A 26,974-nucleotide genomic window follows, 5' to 3' on the forward strand; every position below is an offset into this window, starting at 1 on the left:
ACATTAAATTTTGTAATTATACGTGTGGCTATTCTCTAAAATTTGGTCACGGATAACTTTCTTTTCCCATGACGTTTGGTATCATTCTGTCACACAACAAAAAAAAACAAAGTAACTACAGCGTGGCTAGTGGTTATTTAAAGCCACACGAAATTTTATAATTTTAAGTGTGGCTATCGTCTAACCTTTGGTCACACATAATTTTCTTTTCTCGTGACGTTTGATATCATTCCGTCACACAAATAAGAATCAAAGTAACTATGGTGTGGCTAGTGGTTATTTATAGCCACATGAAATTTTGTAATTTCAAGTGTGGCAATTGTCTAACATTTGGTCACACGGAATTTTATTTTCCCGTAACGTTTGGTATCATTCCGTCACACAATAAAAAAACAAAGTAACTATAGTGTGGCTAGTGCTTATTTATAGTCACACGACATTTTGTAATTTTAAGTGTGGTTGTTGTCTAATCTTTGATCACACATAAATTTTTTTCCATGACGTTTGGTTTCATTCCGTCATAGAAACAAGAAACAAAGTGACTATAGTGTGGCTAATGGTTATTTATAGTCACATGAAATTTTGTAATTCCACTTGTGGTTGTTATCTAACCTTTAATCACACATTTTTTTGTGGTTCTATGTGAATATTTTCGTGTAATTACCTTTTTGTTAAATAAAAACTACAGTGAACATGAGAAAACTAAAAACCAAATGCTATTAATAATAATAACCCAAAATCCATACATAAGTATTCAATTTAAATACCAATACTAACCTATCTACAAAACTTGCAAATGAAAATGACTTTACACATAAACTAAGAACTATTTCCAGACTGTTTTCTTTAAGTCCGCATACTCATTGTTTGACCTAAAAGTGCTGCAAATTTGCATTCATGGGTTCGTGGCACATTACTGCTGTTGTGGTGGGGAGTAAACTTGTAACTTGTGGCCAATTTTGATGTTGTATGATCCTCCAATTGTTTTATTCATGCTACTTGTAAACCCCATGTTATGGTAATTTGCACATCTAACACATGCTCATTCTAGTAGACTGAGATAAAGAACTTACACACATACTTGTCAACATATATATGCTTGATCTGTCCATAGCTGGAACACCCGCCTTCCACATCATCTTAGTTAATATCCAAATCAAATTTTGGAACAACTTGTAGGATAAACAAATGTTTGTCAATTCAGGCTCAGAATCAAAAGTATCCATAACTTAGTTGGGCCAATGGTGGCAAGGATCCTGAAAATCAAAGAACACAGAAATGAAGAAGTAGATAAAGAATCAAAGATAAATGGCCAAAAACAAACTGTATCAACCATCATATCCTAAGTTTCAGCGCTAGCTACTTGTTAGGATCTGAGGCTGTCTGTGATTGTGTTTGTTTGCATAAAACGAATAAGTGCAGCGTAAATGAGTAGCAAACTTTGTAAACACAAACAAAGGAAAGTGTAGATTGATAAACAATTGCTTTTGATTGAGTCAAAAGATTTACATAAAAGCAAAAGATTACAGTCAAAGCTTACAATCTAAACTCCCCCTCAGCCTGATATACCAGAGTTGGTTGCACAAGATGAAAGGATGAATTGAGGAGAAAAACTCACTCAAAACGATCAAGTGTAACAGTACAGAGTACTGTCATACTTATAGGCAAACCAAACTACTGATATGCTTCAGCTGACGTCACCATGATAGTGACATCTAACGACCTAACAAACTATAAATACTGTTCTATACAAACTACTGTTATGTAACATCTGATAATCACTAAAATACAAAACATAAGGAAACTACTGCTTCACGTTCCACTGTTGTAGCCTTAGCACAGATGTTGAGTCTTCAGTGCTTTCTTCAAAGGTGATCAGTCTTTGAGAGGGCGGTGCTTGAGTCTTCAGCAGTACTTAGGATACAACAGTAGATAGAGCAACAGAGTTTGTCTTCAGCAGTTGTTAGATAATCATCAGAGTTTGGTTTATCAGTTGTTGTAGTTGAGCAGCACTTAACATCCATCAGCTGTTAGACAACCACTGTCAAGGGGAGAGATTAGAGTAAACTGCTGCTTATTAAGTGTCCACTGATGGGATCCGGTTTTGGCTTTACATTATCTGTTCCTCTGTTAGGGTTCAATCCCAACAATCTCCCCCTGGAACAGATAATGCCAGGACCCTTCCTTATTCAGGACCTTTATTACTCATCAAGAGTGCCTTAGCTTTTTCTTTGAATTCAGCTTCAAATTCTTTGGCACTCTGGTCATCTTCATCCCTGCACAGTGAGAGCTCAAGGAGATCCTGCAAATCTTTAACACTAAGGCCTAGTGCTTCTTTCCTTGATATATGCTTCACCTCACCATTGGCTCTGACCAGGGTCAATACGTGGGTCTTTTGATCAGACATCCACTTTAGTATTTTAAAGCCTAATGGGTTTCTTGGGAGAGATTTATCTTCTGATGAGTTGAGGGATAATGGCCTTGAAAACATCTGTAGACTTTTAGACATTCTATTGAAAGCTTCTTCAATGACTCTGTCTGCTGCAGCTATATCATCTGCAGTTTCTTGTTCACTAAGCTCTTGTCTTTCAACTTCTGTCTTGTCTTTTGCAGTGTCTGGAGATGCAGGTTTGTTGAGTACCTTCTTAAAAAGATTTTGAAGCCTTGATGAGCTGTCTTCATTTAGACCCATTTTTGAGATGGTGTCCTTGAGATACTCAGCTTCCTTTTCTAAGACCTCTTCTTCAGTCAGCTGTTTGCCTTCATCTTGTTTTGACCCAAGTGTAGGACTGTCTGCTGATTTTAGCATTGTCTTGAGGTTTTTAATTTTCTGTTCAAGCTTCATCATCTGCTCTCTTTTCTTTGAAGCATCTGAAGCAGTTTTCTTCTTTTTCTTTAGCCTCTCATAGGCTTCATCAGTTTGCTGCCTAGACCATTTTGATATGGCTTCAGCAGTGTCCATCTTAGCATCCACTAACTCCTTTTTCTTTCCTTTATATTCAGTAGTGAGATCAGCAATGAGTCTTTTGTACTTACTCCAGTTTGGAGCAGTTTTCTTCTTTGAAGGATTATTTTTGATTCTTTGGATCCTCTCAGCCTCATGCTTCAAAGCTACTAAAGGCCATTCTTTAAACTGGGATTCTTCAGCAGAATAGAACTTTTCTTTCATGATGAAGGCTAGAAGTTGTTCTCTCAATCTCTTCTTTTGATCAGCCTTTTCCTTTTCTAGCTCTTGGGCAAATTCTTCTATCTGCTTTACCTTTGCAAGGTAGAACTCCAGTCTTTTAGCAATGCCTACTTCGCTTAGACTTTCCTTTTCACTGTCAACCTTAGCTTTTATTTTAGCTTGCCTTGCCTTTATTTTGAGATAATCATCCATATCCTCTGGGGGCATGTAGCCTATGAGTGAGGAGAATCTTCTTTTTGAAGGATCTTCTTCTGTATAGAATTGCCTCATCTCATTTTTGAGAGCTTCAATTTCCAGAGGATATTTTGCAGCATTAGGATCATGTGTTCCCTCATTGGCAGGTATTGGCTTCCTTTTTCTACTGAGGAGCTTTGGTTGTGATATAGGAAAGGATAGAGCAGTGGTGGATGGTTGACTAACAACTGTTGAAACAACTGGTGTCTCAACTGCTGTTGTCATCACAACTGCTGATGTGTCAGCAGATGTCTTCTGCTTTTGAGCAGGGGATGGAGGATGTGATGGTGGTGGTGACTCATCATCAGGAATGAAAACCCTTCTCCTTTTTAATGGAAGGGAGGCTGATGATGTTTTGGGTGGATCAGTGGTTTGTGACTGTGACTGACTGACAGTAGTTGAAACAACTGGTGTTTCAACCACTGTTGTCATTACAACAGATGCTGTAACATCTGCTGTCTTCTGCTTTATGGCAGGAGGCAGTGGTGGTGATATGATTGTAGATGTTTGTGATGGTAGGGGTGGTTTTTGTGTTGTAGACACAGGTGGTGGTGGTGGTGGAACAGTAGTTGTGGTGATAGCTAGGGGTGTTCAAAACCGGATATCCGGAATTTCGGATATCCGAAGTTCGGATATCCGAAAATTTCGGATAGTTAATATTACTATCCGAATCCGTATCCGAAATTTCGGATATCCGAAAATTCGGATACGGATTCGGATAGTCAAACGGATATCCGTAATTCAAAAAAAAAAAGGAATTTTTGTTTCAACATAAAAGTACACCATGAGAGTATCAGATCACGAATGCTTAAATCTCATCACTTTTTCATCAATCTATTCTCATCTCTTGTACTGCAACTTTTAAAAATCAATCCATATGCCTACATCTAAAAAATATTCAAACTTTAATTCCATTGGTCTCAGTAATATACCAAGTAAAAAACATGAATCCGATGGTAACAAGAATGCAGAAAGTTAGTTGATATGAGACCACATAAATATAATTATCTATTCATAAAGTGATAAAACAGTCAAGAACAAATCAGAAAATAAAGTCAAAATATTTTAAAACCCTTCGAATCATCGAAGTAAAGAACCGAATTCCAAATGTGCCGAGACCAATGAAGATTCAAAGCATGAAGATTCAAAGCGGAATTGAAGGTTGGTCGTGCGTTCGTCGAAGAACAAACCATAGCAACAAATTAGAAAAAGAAACCTAACATCGAAGAACATCGGAATCCATAGATGCTGAGAGTGCTGAAGATTAGTAGAACATTCAAAGAAGATTAGCAATAGATTTGAAGTTTGAATGTGGAAGAAGAAGGAGGCGGCGTCATTATTGAAGATATGGAAACTAGGTTTTCACCTTTTAACCCATATTCACATATATATATATATATATATTTTAAATATTTTAAAAATAATTGTACTTTTATTTCGGATATCGGATATCCGAAATATCCGAAAATTTTCAATATCGCTATCCGAATCCGAATCTGAATTTTCGGATATCCGAAATTCGGATATCCGAATTTTCGGATATCCGAAATTTCGGATAATTCGGATTCGGAATATCGGATATTTTGGATTCGGTTTCGGATTCGGATTTTTTTGCACACCCCTAGTGATAGCAGCTGTTTGGCTACTGACAACAGTTTTTGTAACTACTGTTGTATCAGCTGTTGAAGTTTTTGTGGTTTTGGGTTTCTCAGGTTCAATGTGGATCCCATCATCTATACCTTTCTTTTTCAACCTGATTTTCTCCCCCTTTTTGGCATTATCTGCCCGGGGTGTATCCATGAAGAAAATGGTAGATGGACCTTTCTCACTTTGAGCATTCTGTTGTATGCTGGCCTTTATAGCCTTGATGTCTGCTTGAGTGTCTTTGAACCGAGATTCCACCATGTTGGTCAGCATTTTTACTTGAAGAGCATGCTTTTTATCAGCCATTTGTTGCTGTTGTTCAAGCATGGGTTGGAAGATATTCCAAAGCTCATTTGCAGCAAGTGCTTGTGGAGCAGGTGCTTGAGCAGGAGGAGCAGAAGATTGGGCTATTTGAGCTTCTAACAGCTGCTGCACCATATCTTTTATTTCGGCAACAGAAAATTCTAGATTTTCAACTTTGGCCGTCAATTCATTGTATTTTGAATCATCACCTGAATTAACAGGATCATCTGAATCCCCACCAGCAGTGGTTGTATCAATGTGTGACTTAGGAGCTGTAGCCCAAAAGTTATCCATTGATGCCCCTTTTTCTTGGTACTGGGGACTTCTTTCTTCAGCACTCGATAATCATTTGATGTTACCAGCAGTTAAAGATAACTCACTGGTGGTTACCGATGTTTCCATGGAAGAAATTGCCTTCAAGGGAGTCTTAGTTATGTAACAATTGTCCAACTGAAGATCTGTTGATCCATCAATTGTAGTTGCTGCTCCACTTGAACTACCACCGAGAGTTACTTGTAACTCAGGGGGTGTAACCTCCTCAGCTGTTGCTGGGATAGCAGAGGTAAGTGCATCAGACCCAGTCACATGTGGAGGTATACTCTCAGTAATAGGTGATAGAGAGGAACTGGTTTTTGTCTGTGCCATATCAACTGCATGCAATAGGGGTATTATTGATTGTGGCAATATTGTTGGTGAGGGTATGGGGGTTGAAAGAGACATGTCCTTGGGATCAGGACTGTGGAAGATAGATCCAAGTGGACCTAGAGCTTCATATTGTGGTGTCCCTGTGCTTACAACTTGATCCTTTTGTGAGGATGCAAGAGGAGTTTGAGGCTGGGGTTGAGATCTTTCTACCAACTGCTGTGAGGAAGTAGCAGCAGTGGTTTCTGGTGACTTTTGTGCTGTCACTGGCAGTTGCTCTGGGATCTCATCTTCTAGAGTTGCCTTTGTTTTGGGTTTGGTGGGTTTTCTGGATGGTTTTCTTTTGGTCTTTTTGGTGGTGGCAGGTGTGGGTTTCAGAGCAGTGGGTGTGCTACTCTGATCACCTGGAGCAGTGGGCTCAGTAGTGGTTTCTTGAGGGTTAGTGGCAGTTTCTAAAATCTGCTCTGCCTCTTTTGCTTTTAATTTTATTGGTGCCATCATTCTTGAAAAAGTTTCTATTGTTAAACAGTTTATTTTGAATGAGACACCTTGTTTGGGCAATTCTGCATCTTTCTCGACAAATTTTTGTTCAAAATAGTAACTTAGAAACCTCGGAAAGAGCAGAAATGCCTTATTATCAACGTTCTTTACCAAATCATCAAATATTTCCTGGGAGTAGTTATAGTTTTCATTGTTCAAAATTGCATACCCCAGGCATTGGATTTTTGTTGGTATCTCATTGAAGGACGTTGTTTTATTTGAAACACACATGAGCAGTGTGTGGAATAAAAATCTGGGTAGCCCCTTTTCATGAAAATCTGGGTGCAGAAGGGAAGTAACCCTTTTGTAGGGTGTCCTTGTTTGGTTGTTCTGCATAGCCCCTTTTCATGAAATCCTTTACCAACTCGTCTTTTGTAAAAGTGGTTTTTCCATTTAAATCATCGAGTTTAAAGGTTTCAGAGATGGATTTTGGTGAGATTTTTACCTTCTTACCCTGTATCGAGGAGTTGATGGCGGTGATGATGTCTCCTTGTTTTTCAAGGGTGGCATTTTTCCAAAACTCTCTCTGGGTATCAAGGTAAATAGGAGCATCTGCTGTTATCAGAGTTTTGTACTTTGATGCAGAAAGGATGTCAAGGATGGAGTCGAAAGTGTGGTTATCGGTAGGTTTTGTGAGTATACCTACATAATTGTGTGGAGCTTTGTAGCGGATCTCTGGTGTTTCAGCGGCCATTTGAGTGGCATCTGCTGGTGTGGAGGAAGATGATGGTTTTGTTTTTGATTTCGATTTTGGTTTCGTCATTTTGGATGAAGAAGATCGAAGAAGTTTTTGGAGTTATGAGAGGGAAACTGCCATGAGAAGAGAACTTTTGGAATTCAATTCGACAGTTAAACCCTGTTTGGATTTAATCAGGGTTTTATTTAGGGAAAAGTGATTGCTGATGTGGCAGCGGTTATTTTTGATCTGAAGGCTAAAAACTGACCACGTATCAAACATCTGATGGAATGGTAAATAATGGAGGACAGTTGTTTTGACAACTACTGATGGAGCAAGTATCAGTAGTTACAACGGTAATAAAATGAAACAGTGGATGTATCAGTGGATGAAACAATGATTTTAAACATCAGTGTTTTTGAAGAACAGAGGTTGACACTTTAGCAGTGGACAAACTTTAGAGAGCAGATGTTAAAGCACAACAGCATTTTAGATACAACAGTGGTAGAATAATGAAGATTTTTTTGTCTCAACAACTGATAGTGCAGTAGTGTTTCAACAATTGACAAAAATGTTAGCATCCGCTTGTTCAGATGTAGAACTTGATTTTGCTTTGTGAAAGCACAGTATCTTATCTAACATCTGTTTGAGCATTTGAGATATATCTGGTTTTTATTTTAGAGGAAAACACCTTAACAAAAAAAACAAAGGAAGTTTTGAAAATGATCAAAAGGATCCGACAATTTTTCAGTAAATTCATGATCATATCATTCTCAAGTTATTTTGACCATTGTTTGAGTCAATTTCTTGTCAATTGATTGTAAATTCCTTTTGAGCACCATCACTGAAGATGCTATTGTTACCAGAACAATTCCTCTGTATTGATGAATGCACACAGTTGCACAATGACCACTGATGATCTAATTTGAACCTCAAGAGTGTTTTATGCTTATACTCTTTTGCTTTTGATTTCAAAGGTTTGAGATAGCCACACTTTAAGATTTGTTCATTTTCCTTTTCCCTTTTTACCCTGTTTATTCATATGTTCAGAAATACTCACTAGGAGATTATATTTTGAACATATTTTGTCCATAATCATTTTGAAGCAATGTTTTGAGAGATCTGACCATGTTTGATCATGTTTTATTTCACATCTCACATTACTTATGATTAGGACAAATTTGACACCTTATTTTCTCAATGTGTTTTGGACAAAATTGATTTGGTCCTTTTGAAGGTTCTCAACCTGCCTTTGAACACATGAGAAATTTTGACTAAACATCACAAAAATCAACACAACAATTGAAATCAATTTTGAAAACATCGAACGATCCCATAATTTATCAGACATTTTACAGATCTGAAAACTATGAGTGACATATGTATGAAAAACGCTTGTTGTGTGAGATTTGTGTGTCATATGACATCTTGGTTGATTTTCAGAGTATTTGAATATTCATTTAACCATGATTCACTCGTTACTCTGTTTTTTCAACTGGATACAACCAACCTTAGCATCAATGAATTTTGAGCTGAACTGTTATGTCAAATTGATTGTAAGATCGAATTTGACTGTCCAAAGCTCTGATACCAATTGTTAGGATCTGAGGCTGTCTGTGATTGTGTTTGTTTGCATAAAACGAATAAGTGCAGCGGAAATGAGTAGCAAACTTTGTAAACACAAACAAAGGAAAGTGTAGATTGATAAACAATTGCTTTTGATTGAGTCAAAAGATTTACATAAAAGCAAAAGATTACAGTCAAAGCTTACAATCTAAACTCCCCCTCAGCCTGATATACCAGAGTTGGTTGCACAAGATGAAAGGATGAATTGAGGAGAAAAACTCACTCAAAACGATCAAGTGTAACAGTACAGAGTACTGTCATACTTATAGGCAAACCAAACTACTGATATGCTTCAGCTGATGTCACCATGATAGTGACATCTAACGACCTAACAAACTATAAATACTGTTCTATACAAACTACTGTTATGTAACATCTGATAATCACTAAAATACAAAACATAAGGAAACTACTGCTTCACGTTCCACTGTTGTAGCCTTAGCACAGATGTTGAGTCTTCAGTGCTTTCTTCAAAGGTGATCAGTCTTTGAGAGGGCGGTGCTTGAGTCTTCAGCAGTACTTAGGATACAGCAGTAGATAGAGCAACAGAGTTTGTCTTCAGCAGTTGTTAGATAATCATCAGAGTTTGGTTTATCAGTTGTTGTAGTTGAGCAGCACTTAACATCCATCAGCTGTTAGACAACCACTGTCAAGGGGAGAGATTAGAGTAAACTGCTGCTTATTAAGTGTCCACTAATGGGATCCGGTTTTGGCTTTACATTATCTGTTCCTCTGTTAGGGTTCAATCCCAACACTACTTCATGCATTGCACAATTTAGGTGTAAACGACCAATGGCAAATTAATCCAAAATGCCGCACCAGCAAATATCAAAATAAAAACTGCAGATTCACGCGTTTTTCCAGAGGTAGAAGATATCCAGCTGCTTGTTCTTCATTACCATCAAAAAGCTTCAAAGCTTGTATAACTGCATCTCTACTGAACCCAAGTTCAACAAGCTTCCCGATTTTGGCTTCAAATAGCTCCCTGAACTCACAAACATACATAAACAGAGTAAGTAAGAAAGAAATTCATTTTCTGATTAGATTATATTTGAATTTATGTTTAATTGAATTCATTATAAACACTAAAAAACGAATTAAACAAAGAAATGTACATGTGTAGAACTGCCACTAACAGGTCCTGCAGGTTGAACAAAACAATGCAAATATTAATCAGTGTTATCCTTCCATACTAGGGGTGTAAACAAGAGTCAGGCCGCGAGATCGGTTCGTTAATAGTTCAAAAAGACCCGTGTAAACTGTAACATGAAACAGGCTGGCCCATTTAAACTGCAGAATGAAATAGACTGACCCATTTAAACTGTAAAATGAAACAAGCTGACTTATATAACCTGTTTAATCAAACAAGTTAACACGTCAACCTATTAAAAAATAAACTCATAAAATAAAAAAATGTTGTATATGTTCAATCTGTTTACGACCTATTTACAACGTGTCAGCTTACTAGTCGTGCTGAGTTTATCAATTCAAACCACTACACCTCTACTCAAAACCATCTTTATTCTGTATGTAACGTATACCACCTAACAGTGTACCTACTTTATACAACAAGTTAAATCACATGCATCAACTTTTTTACATCTAAACCACTTTTAACTAAAGTTTTGATTCAAAAAGTTCCACTTTAAATTTGAAATATCACTTTATTAAGTCAGAAAATCAACCTAGCTATAGCAAGGCCCCATATAATGCGCTCATAAATTGGGATGAACATTAGCACCACAAGCATCCCCAACACCCTGAAAAAAAAATTACAAAATACTGATCAAAACTGTTTATAAATCAGAAAACAAGATTATAGACAACTAATAATTACTTACAGCGAGTACCGGTGAAAAGGGAGCAATACGAAGGAAGCCACAATGAGAAGAACATGACCCACATCAAGAGATGTAATAAAATATTAAGCATATATCTTTAGGGGTGTGAATTTTTTACACGATCCGAAAACATGATACGAACCTAACACGAAATTCGTGGGTTTGGGTTTAGTCTAAACGGGTTCGGGCCAGTTTCAGGTTGAACCCACGAACCCGTTTAGCTAAACGGGCCAGGTTCGGGTCAACCCGGTTGGGTTGGCAGGTTGACCCGTTTAACCCATTTCTATTATATTATATTTTTAAAAATATGTTTTATGTCATAAATTAAATTGGGTGTATATTTTATGCTATAAATATAACTTAAAAATGGAAGTTAACATAAATTTATATGATTTTAATGTAATTTTATTATATAAATTTGTGTTTTTTTTTGTTGTAGTGTTAATTTTAATATATTAATTTGCTGAAAAAAATAAAAAAAAAATCGGGTTGAACGGGTCGGGTTCGGTCAGTATGCGAATATTCGGGTCGGGTTCGGGTTCATATGTACGGCATGATTTTCGGGTTCGCATCAGTCTAAAATTTTCAGGTTCGGGTCGGGTTGACCCGCAAACCCGACCCGTTTAGCACCCCTATATACCTTCATGAAGAGATTCAAACCGAATATGCCTACGCCTAGTTACAAGAGGACCCGCATCAGTACCCGTATCCCATTCTGCAATAGCCTTTTAGAAGCTTGTTTCTAGTATAGCTGCCATTTAAAAAATGCCAATAATATAACACTTGAGTTGCATAGACTTTTAGTGCAAGATCAGTTACTTACTAGTTCCTTCGGTTGATCATTAGCCTCTTTAGGGACGAGATACATCATTATTACCATTTTCAGTTTCCTCTGTTTCTACCTCCATTCACCCAATGCTGCCAGGCATAGTTTCTTCCTTCTATGATTCAAAAGTATATGAAAAAATAATCAACATACGGCAAACATACTAATAAGAGAAAGTAAGTATCTCATAGCGGAGTTTTGATTTGATTTTATGGGGTATTAAGATTTGATTTTAAAGTAGCAATATGAATTTTGATGCTATTTTGTAAAAAAAATTAAAAAAAAACATTTATTTTCATTTACATCTAAACCCAAAACCCAAAAACCGAATAACCCGACCCGAACTAACCCAAACTCGAATAACCCAAACCCGAATAACCCGAACTTTAAAATGGGTTGGTTATCGGGTCAATTTTCCCAGAGAAAAACCCGAACAATCCGACCCGAAAAACCCGAAACCCAAATAAAAAACTCGATGAACACCCCTAGGTGCAATTCTTGTTGTTGGGACCATTGTTTATTTATGGATTTTCATGTGATATTGGGTGGTGACTTTATTGTCTAAAGGTCTCAGAATGGGCTTATTTTGTGAATTCAGAATGTTTGAGGGGTTTATAGGGAATGTTCTGTAACTATTTGAGTGATCTGCAAAAGTCTTATAAATGTTCTATTATTTTCCCACCAGATTCTATAGTTACCAATTAGGTTCTTCATCTTACTTATTATGGGTCATTTAGTAATTAGGCATGGGGTATGGTTCTCCAACACTCAATCATCCTGATCCTCCATCTATAAGCTCCACATCAGCCTCCGTTTTGACGTGAATCCGTTTTGACCCATGACCCAACCCAACCCGAACCTAACCGACCCGTTTGCCAGATCTATATCATCTCTACAGCATTTTCAGTTTATTATATCCACAAAAAAAAACATGAACTTGCAGATTACTGCTTACAGGGTCTGAATAAATAACCACAAAACGCTTTTTTAATAAATGCGAATAAAATAGGGTTCTTGCACTTACCTTAATCACGTCAGTCCTTAATTGGTTTTCAGCGCTCCGATTAAGGTCTAGAATCGGATGGCTTCCGATTTATGTTCTTCTTCCTTTGGTTCGCGTTCAATCAGAGAGAGATTAGATGGATTCAATGGAGATGTTGCGTGTCCGGTTTCTTTCTCTCTTTATCGTAATGCCAAAACAAGCTGATTAGGGGGTATCAGTACGACCTGGGGATGAATTTTGGGAGGGGAATCCATTTAGGGTTAAAAGGAAAATAGGGGGAAAAGTAAAAATGAAAATGTTTTAGTAGGGAGATACAAGAGAAATGAGAGGGAAATTAGAATTTTTTTTTTGAAATGGTGGGAAACGAAAATTAAAGTAATACTTTTCGTATATTACATAAAATAATAAAAAAAATTATATTTATGTTACGTTTGAAAGATTTGTGTTGTGTATGAAAATCATGTCATAAATATGAACCCGAACACGACCCAACTGGATTTTAAGTTATACAATCTTATGTTAATTTCTCTTTTAAGTTATAATTATAGCATAAAATACACACCCAAATTATTTTATAACATAAAATATATTGTAAAAATATATAATATAATATAAATGGGTTAAACGAGTCAACCCGATAACCCGACCGGTTTAACCTGAACCCAACCTCTTGAGTTGAATGGGTCCACGGGTTCAACCTGAAACTGACCCAAACCCGTTTAGACTACAAACCCGTAAATTTCGTGTTAGGTTCGTGTTATTTTTCGGGTCGTATTAGAATTCACACTTTACTCACTATATCATTCTAACAACTAATTCACCTTCGTTGGCCCTGATTAATCGTCATTTAGGTCAACAACCCTAACTGACATTCACTGGGCCTAATTGACTATCACTGAGCTTAATAACCCTAACTGGCCTTCATTAGGCCTAATTGACCTTTATTAAGCCCAACTAACTATCATTGAAGCTAGCTGACAATCATCAGACCTAGTTGACTTTCATTGGGCCTAATTGACCGTCATTGAGCTCAAAAACCGTAATTAACCATCATTTGGCCTAAATGACCATCATTAGGTCTATTTGATCACCACTGGGCTTAACTGGTCATCACTGAGCCTCAACAACTCTAACTGACCTTTATTGAACCTAGTTTACCATCGTTGGGTCTAATTGACCGTCATTGGGCGTAAATGACCATCATTGAGCTTAACAACCCTAACTAGCCTTCATTAGGCCTAACTGACCTTTATTAAGTTCAACTAACTATCATTGAAGTTAACTGACAATCATTAGACCTTGTTGACTTTCATTGGGCCTAATGGGCCATCATTGAGCTCAAAAACCGTAATTAACCATCATTTGGCCTAAATGAGCATTGTTGGGTCTATTTGATCACCACTGGGCTTAATTGGCCATCATTGAGTCTCAACAACTCTAACTGACCTTCATTGAAACTAGTTTACCATTGTTGGGTCTAATTGACTGTCATTGTGCCTAATTGACAATCATTGAACTCAACAACCCTAACTGACCTTCATTAGGCGTAATTGACCTTTAAGAACCCAAATAACCATCATTGGGCCTAATTGACTGGTTCTAATTGACCGGTTATACCAACTAACCGAATAGATTATTGAAATTAACCGATTTATGCAACTCTATGACATACTAGTGTCCATTGTTATCCAATAAGGCCCAATATCGTCCATTAAGCCATATATGACTTCTTGTTCTAAGAGTCTTGTATCATCATCATCATCATACTCGGTAAATCCCACCAATAGAAAAGCTAAGGTAGGAAATCTGTCACACCCCGACCCGCAGTGGACAAGGTGATTAGGGCATGATTGATTGATACAAAGCTCACGACATACTATGTAATAGTCCAATATTTATTAATTTCCCATTTAAAAGAAAATCCAAGTAACATATAATCCAATCAAAGAATACATAAACCAAAATGTTTATAAATTAGTTATTTATATGTAATAATTTTTTTTAAGAATTTGTTATTTATCTATGTTTAGATTTAAAATTTTAATTATATAAAAAAGAAAAATAATTAATTGTTATAGATAATATAAAAAGAAAAAAAGATTTATATATATATATATATATATATATATATATATATATATATATATATATATATATATATGAATTAAACTTGACAGAAAGAATAGCGAAATTTAAGAGCAAATTAAAGGAATTAAAATTAAAAAAAATCGCCAAAAACCGGGCATAAATGAGGATCAAACCCATGACCTTAAGTTTGTGTGCACCCGTCCTTTCCACTAGGACAAGTGTCTAACCCGATTTAATATTTGATTTTAATTCCTTTTATACTAAATCGTGTGAACTTCATTAACTGACCATATTGAATGCACTAGTTGAATTGATTGATTAAGTTTTTATATAATTGGTGGCCTCATTGAGCAAATGAGAATATCATGACGAGTGTGTTAACTGATAAGGAATTTGTTTGGTCATGGATTCGCTGGATAAGTTAAGTAATCTGATTGGTAATTTGGTGATAGGCTAAACCAAAATGACCCATTGATACTAAAGTTCACAAATGCATCAGATTCTTAAAGGCAGGACAATGGTTAGTTTACTTGCAAGTTATCTATAATTTTATAAGTGATAATAATTAAAAAAGAACACCACAGTAACCATCATAAAATATATATATCCCTATTTTACTTTATTAATATATTTTTTTTGCATGTGCAGAAACAAGGGATGGTAAAAGACTCGCTTTTTAGCCGCCTCACCTTAAGGCGCTATACTACTCTTACACTTCAGTCAGTAATGCCGCTTCAGACTCGCTTTTTAGCCGCCTCACCTTAAGGTGCTATGCTGTTCTTACACTTCAGTTAGTAATGCCGCTTCAGACTCGCTTTTTAGCCACCTCACCAGAAGTCAACAGCCGCGGCTGCTGCGTTTTCTGTTCTACGTTAAGCCATGATGCTTTTTTCACCAATGATTTACTTATTTTGACCCGTTAAAGCAGTTCGTGTGGGAACTGTACGGGTTGAAACGGTTCGCGTCGAAACAATTCGGGTCGAAAAGATTCCCCATCTTCCCATATAAATCTCATTTTCAATTACAAAAGCGACTACAAGACCAAATATGAGAATTGAAGTTTCATATGAAGTATGCTTATAGGAAGCGTGCTACCGAGTGCATTCTTTAGAAGTTTTGCTTCTGTAACAACATTCTCGATAATTTATGATTTCCTGCCAGCAACTGTGAGCGTATCTTCAGCTGGAACCTATTCTTTCACCTGAGTAGGTGGCAATTTTAACACGAATCATGTTAAATCATTACAATAGATTAAGGTAAAGGATGATCACCTTAACAAGCGATAGAAGAAGTCTACGAATTGAAGAAATTAGATGCTCCATACTTTCCAAGCTCTCTTTTAAGGCTGTATACTCGATTTTCATTCTGCATAATACACCAGAGCTTGTAATAAACAAAGTTCATTTTGACTTGATATCCATTTATATTATCCTTTTTCCACATTAGCCGCCATAAATTAATGATCCGAAAAATTAAAAGTAGAACAAAATTTTGATGAAATAAAGCCTAAAAAGGTGAAAGGAGGTTACCTATGAGTGTTCAATGCTCTTACGTCTTACTCCCTTGGGAATGTTCAAGGACTTCATAACTTCAGCTGGAATAACTTAATAACTAATCAAGATTTAACTCGCAAGGAAGAGCATTTGCTCAAAAACTATAATAATAGCAACTGTTTTTAGTTTATATTGTCCGGTTACAACATCTAATAAGTGAATGTGGCCCCACAGTTAACAGAGCGCTCTGACTACAGGTGCAGTCAAGCAGAAATCGAGTTCTGAGCCTAAACCGGTTGGTGTTGAAACCAGTTCAGGTTGGATTATGGACACGAATCGTAGGGTTGAAATCTGTTCGTAACCCATACTTTCAAACCAGTTCAGGTTGGATCAAAGATGGTCAAATCAGGTTTTTGTCCAAACCAGTTCGGGATTGGGTTTGACCGGTTTGAAACCAGGGTTATGACTGGTTTGAAAGTACGGGTTACGAACAGATTTCAACCCTACGGTTCGTGTCCATACCGGGTTCAACTAATCGGGTTCGATTTGGCTCGGGCTCGGGCACGTTTACACCCCTACTTGTAAATTAATAAATTATTGTACAATAAAACATATTGACGAGCTATCAACAACCTAGGTTGTATTCTACCTGCTGAAGTGGGTAAATTATATAATTTAAGCAAAGACAAAATGGGTCAGGGGCTAAACAGGTCAAAATGAGTCTTATTTGTACTCATATGTTCACTACGACCAAAATCGTTCTATTTAAAAAAATTATTATCATTTCAATGCTAAAGCTCTCGTTAATATAGGTTCAACATTAAATATTTAGAAAATACAAAAAACCTGGGCAAGTAGTGGCGCGGCCAGCTCAATACGACCATGCACGTTTTGAGCGGCCTATGAAAATTACCCATTTAAACCACCAGCCACTTGCCTCATCCTGACGTTTTAATTTTTCAGTTAGCTGAGGTCACTAACAGAATGAAAGCTATCGGACGAAAAAAGTAATAGTAACCATCAGATTCGCCTATTGAAACAGTTGCTGAAGGAATTAAAACGTATAATATTGAGTTTAGTACTATAGTTATCCTAATGCATCTAAAGCGTATTCACGACACTCTTGTATAACAACTTCTGCATTTTTAACCTGAGCGGGTCAAATAAATTGTTAACTATGGGATAAAATGTGTTTCAGTTGTTTAAGATAACACGAAAACATTACCACCTTGGTTTTTAGCTTTCAAACTCGTGAACGCCACAATGGCAAGCGAGGCAGCCATCTCGATGCTTCGACGATTAAATCGATGGGTAGAGGTTGCTATCTCCTTCAACAGAGCGATGCTCATGTCTTGATTACTGTCAAAGAAGAAGTTGGTTAGGTGAGCGTTCTGTGAAGGATTGTAACAATAGTTACCTTAATAACATCACAGTTTAAACGACTAAATAACAATTTAAGATTTAAAAGGCGAAATTAAGTTGATATATCTTTGTGTGCTGACAACCTAAATAACAGCAGTATTAACCTACTTTTTTCAGTTGATATATCTTTTAGTGTACTGTTTGATATATCTCTCATACTTGCCTAAGTTGATATATCTTGAAAGTTGAAAGAGCGACATACTTTTGATATATCTTACTGGTCATGGTCAATTGTACTGTAAGAATCTGATGGATACAGTTTTTGATGGTTATAGTTTTTGGTCATAGTCAACCGTATGTCACTATTTCGACATATAGTACAGTTGACCATGACCAAAAAGATATATCTTTTAATGCACCGTTTGATATATCTTTCAAGTATAAACCTACTTATTTTTAGTTAAACCACTAAATAACAAAAGAACATCTATAAAACCTTGTAAGTGAATGCTTTTAATCTCCATGTGGTTAAAGAATTAAAACTGCACTAAAAAACACACATTTTGAGGATTGTACGTCACGATGGACTTCATTTGGTACCAGGTATCGGTACCGAATGCGCAGAAGCGGTGAGATACTTAACTAACCAAATGCCTCAAGTAAACTAAACTACTTCTAACAACAAAAACCTCACCGTGGCCTCTTATCATTAGTCGACTCTCGAAACTCAATATCGCGTTGCCTCTGCTGCAACAACGAGTATATGCAATTGCAAGTTCGCGCAACCGAAACATAAACATAACCCATAAACAAAAAATAAACACAAACTAAAACAGCAAAATGTCAAAATCATAACACAAACTCAAAATTCTCAAACCGGATCAGTTGCAAACAAATCCAGAGAAGCCGGAAATCCAAATGTGACTAGCGTCTGGTTCAAATACTTCATACAATGGTCCAGATTATCCACAGCAGCAAATGTATACTCACTGCACAACCGTACAGAACAAATCTTACAAAATTCGATACCCCAACTCGTAGCGAAAAAGTGAAAAAACGATTAAATTGTACCTCGCACCATAGCTGGACTGTGTCAGTTACAGATCGAGCAAACAAATTCACGAAAAACAGGTAAAATTCATGAGAAATTAGAAACATAATCGCATTTTCCACTGAAAAGTGTCCTAGCCCTAACAAATGCCTGATCTCATGCACCGTCACTGATTCCAGATCCATTTCTGTTCCTGTTCCAGACCCAGAACCAAATATATCACCAACAATCCACGTTTCGTCACTGTCTAGATGCAACAAGCCTCTAGGCGGTGCAAACGCGTGAGCTAACGTCCCCAACACACCGTCAAACTCCTCACCATCGCCGTGTTCTCCGGCGTAGAATCCGATTTTCATATCAGTAGTGAAGTAGTTTGTCACACCCCCAAAATCCACCTGCGGAGTATCACCGCTTGGGAGCGTGACTGACCAGGATCAAGCCACCAATCATACAGAACATTGTAATAAGTAAAAGTAAATGCAATATAATCCAAACCAATTCCATATGAAAGGTGTTTCCAAAACATAAGTAAGTTAACATCGTTTAGCGGAAGCGTATTATCGTAAAACCCATAGCAAATAAGTATCAATTATCAAAAGTGTTTAACAAGATAATCAAGATCCAAGTCCCACAACGACCAGCTCCTCCGTGTGCAAGCTCCATATACCTAACGTCCTGCAAGGCATGTAACAGAGGGTCAACAACTAGTTGAGCGAGTTCACAGAAAGTAAATGCGTAATAGTAAGTTCGTTTGTGACAGGTGGCTCTACTGGGCCGTTAGTACGTTCTATTGGTGGGGGCTTCCCACGTTGTATAACCACTAGACTATTCGTATCTATAAGTATCCTTCACAACCGAGGATAGTGATTAGTATAAGTATCCTGCACATCCGAGGATAGTGATCAGTATAAGTATCCTTCACAACCGAGGATAGTGATCAGTATAGGTATCCTTCACAACCGAGGATAGTGATCAGTATAAGTATCCTGCACATCCGAGGATAGTGATCAGTATAAGTATCCTTCACAACCGAGGATAGTGATCAGTATAGGTATCCTTCACAACCGAGGATAGTGATCAGTATAAGTATCCTTCACAACCGAGGATAGTGATCAGTATAAGTATCCTTCACAACCGAGGATAGTAATATGGTAGTCTAGTCATAGTGTCCGTAGTGTATCTATTCAATCTTATCCTTTCAATCCCATTCCCAACACCCCGGGAATCCCATGCCTTGGTAAGAGTGTGAACTCACCTTGGTTTGCTCGGTATGCTATGCTCTAGGGTTTAACAATTGCCTAAGTCCGTTACACACGACCTAGGATATATTGCACATGATATAATGTAAGTGTTTGAAACCAATTATCAATTAGGGTTTACAAGTCTTGGCGTTCAATCAACTGTGTATGATAATCGATTACTGATTCAACTAACATGGTTTGCACATAAGCACAGTAATATACCACAATTACAGCAACATAGATATCACATCATGCAGAACAGAACCTGCTGTTATTGTATCACACAGTTCATTGTTTCAAATTGAATATCACATAATATCAGACAGGGCCTTGCCCTTCTAAAACTCAGACAGTATGGGGGGGGGGGTCTCCCCTGTTCAAAACTTGGGTAACACATGATATATCATACAACCTCGGACATATAATCAGCATACAAACTCAGACATGGTCGATCATATTAAACTCGGTCCAATAGATAGTCCATCAGTATATAATCCATTAAAGTCGGACCAATATCAAACATTATATTCGGACCAAAGAGGATCCATTAAACTCGGCCCAACCATTTAATCATTAAACTCGGACCTATTCAAGTTACCTTAAACTCGGTCCATTCATTAACTAACATACTCGGACATGATGATATAACATTAAACTCAGACATGGCAACACATTAAACTCGGACATGGCAACACATTAAACTCGGACATGGCAACACATTAAACTCGGGCCCAATGTCACTTTTATTAAACTCGGACCATTATAACTAAACTCGGTCCACTAATATACTCGGACTAGGTGTTGCATATTAAGCTCGGACTACATGATAAACTTTAAAGTCGGGCCATCAATTCTCCTAACAAAGTCGGACTAAGGGTATCATATTAAACTCGGGCATGGAGTGATCAATAAACTCAGATTACTTCGATTAGTTTAAACTCGGACATTTATGATTTGTGAATAAACTCAGACATTCAACTATGCGTGTATTCCAACATTCCACATATTCAACAAGATCAAAGCAGTTACGTATATCATTCTCCAGTTACGTTTTACAGTCAAGCAAACCCTAAATCTAATCGTATCGACGGCAGAAAACAAGATTATTCAATCGATGTTAAACCACAACAATCATCACAATAATAACCTATCAAGCATGCATCTAATCATCGTCGTAATCTCAACTATCCAGAATTAAATCACATAATATCACATGAGAAATTAGGGTTTTCCATGAACACAAAATCAAGAAATCAATCAACAATTAATCATGAACAATGATTAAACAATTACCTTGAACGATTCTAGAGGAAGAGGAATCAAGTGTGATGATTTTCTTGCCAATGATGAGGGTGATGATGATTGCTAGGGGATTAGAGAGTTGCAAGTACGTGATTTAGTTTTGTGTGCCAATGATTAGAGAAATGAGATTAGGGTTAAGTATCTAGGATTTCACTAATTACCATCTACATCCCTAAGTATTATAATTTTCACATGCACACCATCTCATAACCGTTTCATAGTTCCACCACCAAGTTTACACATTTGACAAGTTTATCACAATTAACACATAATGATGCAACGTCTCACAACACACTTCATTGTATCAACACATATACAATTCCATAGCATCTAATTGTGAAATCATTCAACTAAGTAATACAAGAACGTGCAATAAATGCGAAATAGAAATCTTGGAAATTTGAGTTGTCACATTATCCCCAACTTAAAAGAAATTTCGTCCCGAAATTTGGTACGCACTCACTGAGGAAGCTAGGTAAGCTGTATTGTTCACTGGTTTTCCTGGGGTGTCACATCATCCCCCCGTTGATTTGGAATTTCGTCTCGAAATTCAGTAGTAGTAGCTTCAGCCTCAGTAGTGGTTGCATTGATTTCGAATAACTGGGGATACTTTTCTTTCATCTGGTCTTCGCGTTCCCAGGTGTACTCTGGGCCACGTCTGGAGTTCCAACGAACTCGAACAAGAGGGATTCTCTTGTGTTTGAGGACCTTCACATCCCGGTCCGTGATTTCAACTGGCTCCTCGACGAACTGCAACCGCTCATCGATAGTGAGTTCCTTAAAAGGAACTATGAGGGTCTCATCTGATAGGCATTTCTTCAGATTCGACACGTGAAATACATTGTGAACTGCACCGAGTTCAACTGGTAGATTCAGTCTGTAGGCCACTGGGCCTATTCTTTCAGTGATTTCGAACGGTCCAACATACCGTGGATTGAGTTTGCCTCGTTTACCAAATCGAACCACACCCTTCCAGGGTGAGACTTTTAATAAGACCCGGTCCCCGACCTGAAATTCCAAAGGCTTGCTACGCTTGTCCGCGTAGGCTTTCTGACGGTCACGAGCTGCCGCCATACGTTGTCGTATCTGTGCAATCTTTTCTGTGGCGTCCACTACAATCTCTGGACCCGTAATCTGACTATCCCCCACCTCTGCCCAACAGAGAGGTGACCGGCATTTACGTCCGTACAATGCCTCGAATGGAGCGGCTTGTGTGCTGGTGTGATAACTGTTATTATACGAAAACTCCACCAAAGGGAGATGCTTTTCCCAACCGTTGCCGAAATCAATAACACATGCCCGAAGCATGTCTTCAAGAGTTTGTATTGTGCGCTCAGACTGCCCATCCGTCTGAGGATAATATGCTGTGCTCATGTCTAATCGTGAGCCGAAAGATTTGTGCATCACTGGCCATGGTTCTGACGTGAATCGTGCATCCCGATCCGGAATAATGGAGGTGGGCACCCCGTGCCTCGAAACAACTTCTTTAAGATAGGTGTCTGCGAGAGTGGAGAACTTATCCGTTTTCCTTTATAGCCAGGAAGTGTGCAGACTTGGTAAGTCGATCCACGATTTCCCCATATTGTATCGTTCCCATGCTGAGATCTAGGTAAACCCGTAACGAAATCCATGGAAATTTCTTCCCCTTTCCACTGTGGTATCCTGGGTTGTTGAAGTAAGTCTAAGGGTTTCAGGTACTCTGTCTTGACTCTCGCACAAGTCAAACATTTGCCGACGTAAGTTGCAATGTGGGCCTTCATGCTAGGCCACCAATAAGTAGTTCTGATGTCGTGGTACGTTTTATCCGACCCCGGATGTACCGAGTAGCGAGACTTGTGTGCTTCATCCATCACAAGTTCTCGTAAACCGCCGCATAGTGGGACCCAAATACGTCCTGTTACATAGTAGGCGCCGTCTTCCCTTTGTTCTAATCGTTGCCTTGAGCCACGCAAAGCTTCATCCTTTACGTTTTCCGGGTTCAATGCTTCCACCTGAGCATCTCGAATTTGTGCAGGGAGGTCGGACTGAATAGTGAGCTACAAAGCTCGTACCCGCCTAGGTAGAGTGTCTTTCCGACTGAGAGCATCAGCCACAACATTGGCTTTGCCTGGATGGTACTTGATAGCGCATTCGTAATCATTAAGTAGTTCGACCCATCGTCGTTGACGCATGTTCAATTCCTTCTGCTTGAAGATATGCTCGAGACTCCTGTGATCGGTGTAAATAGTGCACTCGGTACCGTACAGGTAGTGTCGCCATATCTTAAGCGTAAAACAACAGCTCCCAGCTCTAAATCGTGCGTCGTGTAGTTCCGTTCATGAACCTTGAGTTAACGAGAGGCGTAGGCAATAACTTTATCCCGCTGCATCAATACACCACTAAGCCCCTGTATCGATGCGTCACAATAAACCACGAAGTCATCCGTGCCCTCGGGCAGTGAGAGGATAGGTGCGCTGCATAGTCTATCCTTCAGGTACTAAAAAGCAGTTTCCTGCGTACTACCCCATCTGTAAACGACACCTTTTTGTGTCAGCATAATAAGCGGCTGCGCGGTCTTAGAGAAGTCTTTGATAAACCGCCTGTAGTAACCCGCCAAACCCAAGAATTGGCGTATTTCCGTTGGTGTACGCGGTGCAGGCCAGTTCCTGATCGAACTTGTCTAGATAAGGTTTGCACATCCTGTTCATAAAATCCATGAAAACTGCAGGTGCGTTCGTAAGCCCGAATGGTATGACAAGAAACTTGTAATGGCCGCAGCGAGTTCTGAATGCTGTCTTGGAGACGTCCTCATCCTGGACTCTCAGCTGATGACAACCAGACCTTAGATCGACCTTGGAGTAGTAACTCGACCTTTGCAACTGGTCGAATAAGTCGTCATTGCGTGAAAGAGGATAACGGTTCTTCACTTTGACCTTGTTCAGTTCACGGTAATCAATTTCACATCCTGAAGGTGCCATCCTTCTTTTTCACCGATAATTGGTATCTAATAGTTCTTGTAGCTCCCCAAGGCGAAGAGATAGGTCGGATAAATCCCTTATCCAAGATTCCTGGTAGCTGCGTCGATAGTTCTTCCGATTCTGGTGGAGCTAAGCGATACGGTGCTCGAGCTATGGGTGCTGCTCCTGGAGCGAGCTCGATTTGAAATTCGTCCTGATGATTCGGCGGTAGACCAGGTAAATCCTTGCGAGACACCTGAGGAAAGTCGCGTACAACTGAATGGTCTTCCAACTTCTTTTCTTTCGCTGATGTGTCAGTAACGAGAGCCAAAATTGCGGTGTGGCCCTTCCGCAAACATATCTGAGCCTTCAAGAAAGAGGTGATGCCAACCACGGCACCACTCTTGTCGCCTTGAACTTCGAGAGTTTCTTGACCAGAACGAGAAATGCGAACAATCTTTTCTTTGCATAGGATTTCTGCTTGCTGTTGCTGCTGTGCTTGAAACCGAACGGTAGCTGAACCCTTGCTGGAATACCCATCCTATTTCCGCTTGTTGTCACTAGGAGTAGCGGGAGTAGCAGTAGTGGTAACGGTAGTAATAGCGCTGATACAACTAGGCAGCCTGTTCTGTTCCACTGCCTGATCCGCGAGGCGATAAGCAAGACGCTGATGTCTTGGATATTGTCGTGGTTAGCCGATGTAGCATGGCTCTGAATCTCTGAGGCTAGACCCTTGAGGTAAAATTCGATACGCTTGCTTGAAGGGTCCACCATTGTTGGACACAAGATGGTCAGTTCGTTCGACCGTTTCGTATAAGCATCAATTTCTGACCCCGTCATTTTCAAATGGCAAAGCTCCACTTCCAACTTGTGGATGTCATCACGCGTGCAGTATCCTCTTTTAATGCGTTCTTTGAATTCGTTCCAAGGGGGTGGCGTTAGCAGCTGCCAACCCTAGTATCTGTACTTGCGCGTTCCACCAGGTTAGCGCGATTCCTTCCAAAGTACCAGTGGCGTACTTGACCCTACGAGCCTCAGGGAATTTGCACATCTCGAATACTGACTCGAGCTTCCCAAACCAGTGGAGTAGTTCTACTGCTCCTTCTGTGCCACTGAATGTGCTTGGACGACAGTCCATGAAGTTCTTGAATGTGCAGACAGGTTGCTGTGCGTTCTGACTCGTTGCGTGAGAAAGATAGGTCAAGGTTAAGCGCGAGAGTTGGGCCACGAGAGTAGGATCTAACATCCTAGGATAGGTCTGTAATAGCAGGTTATACCTCCTGCTTGTGCGGCTGCAAGCGCCGCAGCAACTTGTTTGTTAATAAGAGCCGCCAACTGGGCTTGAGTCATGTCAACACGTCCAGACATGATCGAACAGTAAAGGTAGCATAGGTATGAATGGTTCGCGAGTAGGGCGACGACAGAAAAGTGTAGGCACATAGGTGTTCTTAAGCAGTAACAAGTAGTGAGCAAGGTAATGTAAGCATACTACGAGCAAAGTTCTATGCAGTTCTAGCAAGCAGGTAATAAACATAAACCTTATTACCTAGGATGTCGAGTCTTGCACGTGGAGCGAAGTGTCGTTGTGGATCGTTGAGAGCACTGTTCTGGTTATAGTCTGGTTTTAATAAAACGTTTTCCCATATTAAAACCAAGTTCTCTATAACCAATGGCTCTGATACCAATCTGTCACACCCCCAAAATCCACCTGCGGAGTATCACCGCTTGGGAGCGTGACTGACCAGGATCAAGCCACCAATCATACAGAACATTGTAATAAGTAAAAGTAAATGCAATATAATCCAAACCAATTCCATATGAAAGGTGTTTCCAAAACATAAGTAAGTTAACATCGTTTAGCGGAAGCGTATTATCGTAAAACCCATAGCAAATAAGTATCAATTATCAAAAGTGCTTAACAAGATAATCAAGATCCAAGTCCCACAACGACCAGCTCCTCCGTGTGCAAGCTCCATATACCTAACGTCCTGCAAGGCATGTAACAGAGGGTCAACAACTAGTTGAGCGAGTTCACAGAAAGTAAATGTGTAATAGTAAGTTCGTTTGTGACAGGTGGCTCTACTGGGCCGTTAGTACGTTCTATTGGTGGGGGCTTCCCACGTTGTATAACCACTAGACTATTCGTATCTATAAGTATCCTTCACATCCGAGGATAGTGATTAGTATAAGTATCCTGCACATCCGAGGATAGTGATCAGTATAAGTATCCTTCACAACCGAGGATAGTGATCAGTATAGGTATCCTTCACAACCGAGGATAGTGATCAGTATAAGTATCCTGCACATCCGAGGATAGTGATCAGTATAAGTATCCTTCACAACCGAGGATAGTGATCAGTATAGGTATCCTTCACAACCGAGGATAGTGATCAGTATAAGTATCCTTCACAACCGAGGATAGTGATCAGTATAAGTATCCTTCACAACCGAGGATAGTAATATGGTAGTCTAGTCATAGTGTCCGTAGTGTATCTATTCAATCTTATCCTTTCAATCCCATTCCCAACACCCCGGGAATCCCATGCCTTGGTAAGAGTGTGAACTCACCTTGGTTTGCTCGGTATGCTATGCTCTAGGGTTTAACAATTGCCTAAGTCCGTTACACACGACCTAGGATATATTGCACATGATATAATGTAAGTGTTTGAAACCAATTATCAATTAGGGTTTACAAGTCTTGGCGTTCAATCAACTGTGTATGATAATCGATTACTGATTCAACTAACATGGTTTGCACATAAGCACCGTAATATACCACAATTACAGCAACATAGATATCACATCATGCAGAACAGAACCTGCTGTTATTATATCACACAGTTCATTGTTTCAAATTGAATATCACATAATATCAGACAGGGCCTTGCCCTTCTAAAACTCAGACAGTATGGGGGGGGGGGGTCTCCCCTGTTCAAAACTTGGGTAACACATGATATATCATACAACCTCGGACATATA

The 26,974-nt window shown here is 38.8% G+C and overlaps 2 long non-coding RNA genes across 4 annotated transcripts; both read right to left on the reverse strand.

The window, feature by feature from the left end:
• Positions 1 to 9,487: 9,487 nt before the first annotated feature.
• On the reverse strand, positions 9,488 to 12,794 carry LOC110940846. Of its 2 annotated transcripts, XR_002593578.2 has the most exons (6): positions 12,544 to 12,794; positions 11,517 to 11,634; positions 10,694 to 11,444; positions 10,538 to 10,612; positions 9,968 to 9,993; positions 9,488 to 9,837 (listed from the first exon to the last, which is right to left on the reverse strand). It is a non-coding gene; the product is annotated as an uncharacterized LOC110940846 (long non-coding RNA). The 2 variants fall into 2 exon arrangements; XR_002593579.2 differs by lacking the exon at positions 9,968 to 9,993.
• Positions 12,795 to 15,780: 2,986 nt separating this feature from the next.
• On the reverse strand, positions 15,781 to 16,985 carry LOC110940848. 2 transcript variants are annotated; one of them, XR_002593583.1, is made up of 4 exons: positions 16,950 to 16,985; positions 16,140 to 16,204; positions 15,882 to 15,975; positions 15,781 to 15,811 (listed from the first exon to the last, which is right to left on the reverse strand). It is a non-coding gene; the product is annotated as an uncharacterized LOC110940848 (long non-coding RNA). The 2 variants fall into 2 exon arrangements; XR_002593581.2 differs by lacking the exon at positions 16,950 to 16,985 and having other exon boundaries at positions 16,140 to 16,415.
• Positions 16,986 to 26,974: the final 9,989 nt, after the last annotated feature.

This window comes from Helianthus annuus, chromosome 5, assembly GCF_002127325.2.
Source record: "Helianthus annuus cultivar XRQ/B chromosome 5, HanXRQr2.0-SUNRISE, whole genome shotgun sequence".
Lineage (NCBI taxonomy): Eukaryota > Viridiplantae > Streptophyta > Magnoliopsida > Asterales > Asteraceae > Helianthus > Helianthus annuus.